The sequence below is a fragment of the Hylobates moloch genome, unplaced genomic scaffold (assembly GCF_009828535.3).
Source record: "Hylobates moloch isolate HMO894 unplaced genomic scaffold, HMol_V3 SCAFFOLD_12, whole genome shotgun sequence".
Classification (NCBI taxonomy): Eukaryota; Metazoa; Chordata; class Mammalia; order Primates; family Hylobatidae; genus Hylobates; species Hylobates moloch.
In genome coordinates this window covers 57133351-57138825 of record NW_026652287.1, presented here as the reverse complement: position 1 = coordinate 57138825, position 5475 = coordinate 57133351, and the positions used below count along the sequence as shown (strand labels likewise).

Sequence of the window (5475 nt, the reverse complement as noted above, 5' to 3'; positions counted from 1 at the left end):
AGAAAATATGTATCACATTCATGATTAATATTGTTAAAATTGCCATACTACCTACAGCAACCTACAAATTCAATACAATTCCCATCAAAATTCGAATGATCTTTTTTTAAATAAATAAAAATAATTCTAAAATATGTGTGGAAACACAAAAAGCTCTAAACAGCCAAAGCACTCTTGAGAGAGAACAAAGGTGAAAGCATCACTCTTCCTGTTTTTAGATTATATTATTAAGCTATATTTATCAAACCAGCATGATACTGACATAAGAAAAGACATAGCAATCAATCGAACAGAATAAAGAGCCCAGAAATAAACCCACACATTTAAGGTCAATTTATTTTAGACAAAGTTGCCTAGGAGACACAATGGAAAAAGGATAGCCTCTTCAATAAACGATGTTTGGAAAACCGGATATTCACATGCAAAAAAAAAAAAAAAAAAAAAGAGAGAGAGAAGAGGAAATAAAAGCAAAAAAAGCAAGGTAGGAGGAAGAAAAAGAAATTAGACTCTTTATTTTATGTCATATACGAAAATCAATTTGAAATGGATTAAAGGTTTAAGTGTAGGATCTGAAACTGTAAAACTCCTAGAAGAAAACAGGGAAAGGCTCCTTGACATTTGTCTTGGCAAAGATTTTTTGTATATACCACAAAGCACGGGCAAAAAAATAAAAAATAGACAAATGGTATTATATCAAACTAAAAGGCTTCTGCACAGCAAAGGACGCAATCAGCAAGATGAAAAGGTAACCCACAGAATAGGAGACATATTTACAAACCATAATCTAATGAGACGTTAGTATTCAAAATATATATGGTACTCAACCTAATAGCAACAAACAAACAAACAAACAAGAAACACACAAATAAAAACCGGTATATCTTCCGAATAGGCATTTTCTTCAAGAAAATTAAAAAATCACTAACAGGTATAAATACACAAAGGTGCTTGACATCACTATCAGGGAAATTCAAATCAAAACCACAATGAGATACCACCTCACTTATATTACAATGACTATTACTAAAGATAGTCACCAGCACCTCACAAGAGAGAACAACTGTTGCAGAGCGTGTAGAGAAAGGGAAGTCCTTGTACACTGTTGGTGGGAATGTAAATTGGTGCAGACATGTGAACTAACATATAGAGGTTCCTCAAAAAGTTAAAAATACAACTCACTTCTGGGTATGTATCTGAAGGAAAGGAAATCGATATCTTAAAGAGATAATCTTCACTTTATGTTTATTAGGGCATCATTTAAACCAGCCAAGACACAGAAACAACCCCTCAATCCACAGAGGGATGACTGGATACAGAAAATGCGGGATATATATTTAATGAAATATACTCGGCAAGAGGAAGGCAGAAACCGCCATCTGTGACCTTGTGTCTGACCTGGAGGACGTCATGCTAAGAGAAATGATCCCGACAGAGAAAGGCAAACCCAGGATGGTGTCACTTAACTGTGGACTCCAAGGAGCGCGCCCCACGATCCGCCGCCGGCGCCGCCCACTCGCTAGTCGGGGCGGGTTCGGGAGGCGCCCCATAGGCTCCACCCTCCGGCTCCTGCGTGCGTGCGCCCAGCGCTTGTCGCCCCGCAGCTGTTCCGCGGCCACCAGGCCTGGGGAGGCAGAGGTCTGGCCGCATCCTCGCGCGTGGGTGCCGTCTCTCAGCAGCCGCAGCTAGGCCGAGCCGGGCGCCACGCGAGGCAGCGCGGAGGAGGCCCCCACGGCGGCTGGCCGAGGACACGGAGCCGGCCTCTGCCCGCCGGAGAAGCGGCTGCTTGTGCGCGCCCGGGGCCAGCCGCTGCCCCACGGCTGCGCGAGGAATGGGCAGGCGCCGGCCCCGGGCTCTCGGAGCAAGGGTCGCTGCTCGGCTCCTTACCACGCTGCGGAGCGCGGCGCTCGGCCGGGCGCGGCGGGGTCGGTGGCAACTCGCTCGGGAGCAGGCACCTGGTGAACTGACCAGCCGCGGGGCCGCCGCGCCTCCCCTGACTGCACGCTGAGCTTCTCGGGGGCAGCGGAGGAGGAGGAAGGTGAGTCCGGACAGGCCAGTGCGGCGGCGACAGCGACAGCGGCTGGCCGGGCTCAGGTACGTTGGACGTGACTGCCCGGAGGCAGCCTCGGAGCTCTGTCCGGCCCGGGAGCCTGCCTGGCAGCGTCGGGAAGCGCGGGGGGCCGGTCCCTTCCTGCTCCTTCCCCTAGCTCCCCTGCCTTGGCCTGCGGGAGGCGGGAAACCTTCCTCCCTGTTTTCAGGCTTCGGTGGAGACCCTTATTTTTTCCACCACTAAGGTTAAGAGATTCTGGAATAGAAGCACCAGAGGAGATGGTGAACCTTCTGCAATTCCTCCGATTTAGCCAGACTCCCTTTTGGGGCAGAAGACCACCCTTGAGCACCTCCCCAAGGGGCAGCTCCTATGCAGTGTGACTTCTCTGATGTACCCCTAGGAATGAAGAGTCTTCTGATAACCCGATAGGGCCCTGAAAGTCAAAGGGCAAACGAGATCTTGCAGGACATAAGCTTGTGATTGTTTCAGGCGGGGGGTCACTCACGTTTCTGAATGGAATTGGAGGAGCGTCAAAGAGGTGCCAGTGAAGAAGCGCAGCAGTCCTTTAAGTGGAACAAAATTGAGTTTTTCCATTTTTGCCAAGATTTTGAAGACAGTTCAGTGTATCGTGCATTTGCTATAAGATGAGAACTTTATGGAGTATTGTCTTCAAGAGCATAAACGATGACTATCCCAGCCCTGCTGCCTCTCCAGACGTGGGATCCCACCTCTGAACCTGGGGCCGCCCTCCCCACATCACAGCGCTACCTTGAGACTTTCTGAGAAGACACTTATTTTTAGTGCCTTCATCACCCTGTGTTTGGGGGCATTCTTTTTTCTTCTAGGCTTCTCAAAACAAACGCTTTGATCTGGGTTTAGACGATGTGTTAATTCCTCATGTAGTAGCTGGCAAAGGGGGCTAAAAACCCTGAAGTCTTCCTGATCTATGCACCCAATTAACATACACACAGGGAAAAAGAAGAAGAACCTCTGAGAAATAAAATTAGAGCTGATCATGACAAGTCCCTGGAAGAGACAAAAGAAAAATTGAGAAAGTCAAGCAGCCTGGGTGCTGTGGCTCACACCTGTAATCCCAACACTTTGGGAGGCCAAGTCAGGAGGATGGCTTTCATCTAGGAGTTTGAGACCAGCCTGGGCAACATGATGAGACCCTGTCTCCGCAAAAAATCAACAACTAGCCAGGCCTGGTAGTGCCCTCTTGTAATCCCAGCTATTCTGGAGTCTAAGGTGGGAGGATTGCTTGAGCCTCGGAGGTGGAGGCTGCAGTGAGCCCTAATGGCACTACAACACTCAGCCTGGGTGACAGAGTGAGACTACATCTCGAAAAAAGGAAAGGAAAGAAAAGTCAAGCAAGGAAATCCAAGCAGAAATTCAGATAGAGAAAAATAAGGTCCGAGAAATGAAGACAGAGAACAAGCCACTGCCACCAGTCCCTATTCCAAACTTTGTAGGCATGAATGGTGAGGACCCCGAAGACAACATAAAAAAGAAAATGGAAAAAAATTAAAGCATGAAACATGCCTAGGATAATTATTGGACATACAGCTGGGGGCATAATGAACTCAGACCTGTTAAAAGGAAAGGGTGTGCCACTAACATTTGAAAATTCACAAATGGGTGCTACCATTGTAGATGCTGTGGATACCCTTTATATCATGGGGCTTCATGCTGAATTCTAGATGTGCAAAGATTGTTTAAAGACAACCTTGAGGTCAGTGTAAATTCAGAGATGTTTGTGTTTGAAGTCAACATTCAGTTTATTGAAGGCCTACTTACAGCATATCACCTTTCAGGAAAGGAGATATTCAAGATTAAAGCTGTGAAACTGGCTAAGAAACTCCTTCCTGCCTTTCACACATGTACTGGGATTCCCTGGACAATGGTACATTTGCAGAGTGGAGTAGGGTGCAACTGAGGCTAGGAGCCTGCATGTAGCAGCATTCTGGCTGAATCCGGTACACTGCATATGGAGTTCATCCATCTCAGCTGCTTGACAGCAGACCTGGTTTACTACAACAAGGTCATGTACATGCGGAAACTGCTTCAGAAAATGGATTGTCCAAATGGTCTTTATCCAAACTGAGCCCAAGAACAGGGCGCTGGGGTCGGTATGACACATCACTTGGTGATCTGGGAGACAGTTTTTATGAATACTTACTGAGAGTGTGGTTGATGTCAGATAAAACAGACCATGAATGGAGAAAGATGTGTGATGATGCTCTTGAGGCTGTAAAAAAACAAGAACTCTCATGGATGTCTTAATTTTTAGTAAAGAATGGATCAGTGGGCACTTGGAAAACAAGATGGGGCATCTGGCCTGCTTTGCTGGGGTAATGTTTGCAGTAGGAGAAGATGGTTCCAGAACAGATAAGTCTGTCATTATTTACAGCTGGGGTGGAAATTGCATGTACATGTCATGAGTCATATGACAGACTGCATTAAAGCTAGGTCCTGAGTCAGTCAAGTTTGATGGTGCAGTGGAGGTTGTGGCTGTCAGGCTGAAAAGTATTACATCCTCTGTCCAGAAGTAATTGAAACTTGTTGGTACCTATGGTGATTCTCTCACAATCCAAAATACAGGCAGTGGGGCAGGGAACAGCACTGGCCATTGAAAAGTATTGCTGAGTCAGTGGTGGATTTTCTAGAGTTAAAGATGTACATTTCTCTACTCCTGCACATGATGATGTACAGCGGGTTGTCTTTCTTGCTGAAACACTAAAATATTTGTATCTGCTCTTCTCCAGTGGTGACCTTTTACCTTTAGACTACTAGGTGTTTAATACAGAGGCTCACCCTCTGCCTGTGTTACATTTAGCCAACACCACACTTTCAGGTAATTCTGCTGTTGGATAAAAGCAGTTCCGAGGACCATGACCAGTCTCACCTGTTTTGTTTACATGGACCACTATAGAAATTAGTCTGAAAACCTAGACCTCTAAGTCAACATGATAGTGGTCATATAAGAATGATGTGTGTTATAGCAAAGATCGCAATTACTTTTGCACCACCAAGTACTCTACAAACCATATATATTTTATATATATGTGTATATATATAAAACGATATAAAATTCTATGTAACTCTATGTATATTGAGAGTTATATAGAGAGAGTTTTATATTTAGAGAGAGTTACATATATTTATACACACACACATACACACACACACACACACACACACACACACACACACATATATATGGTTTGTAGAGTTCTGGAATCTGGAGGCTAGACTTCCTAAGAGAAAGCCAAGAGTATAGAGTACCTTGCAGGAGTTAAGGATGGCCTTTGGAACCAATTATATATTCCTACAGTGGAGCAACTGTCAAATATTCCACATTGTCTCATTTTTCTCCATTTTAATAATGTAATGAACTAAGGTAAAGAAAAAAGATAGTATAACTGCAT

At 45.1% G+C, this 5475-nt stretch overlaps 1 pseudogene; it reads left to right on the top strand.

The window, feature by feature from the left end:
* The first annotated feature begins 2731 nt into the window (after positions 1-2731).
* Positions 2732-4921, top strand: LOC116478815 (mannosyl-oligosaccharide 1,2-alpha-mannosidase IB-like; annotated as a pseudogene).
* Positions 4922-5475: the final 554 nt, after the last annotated feature.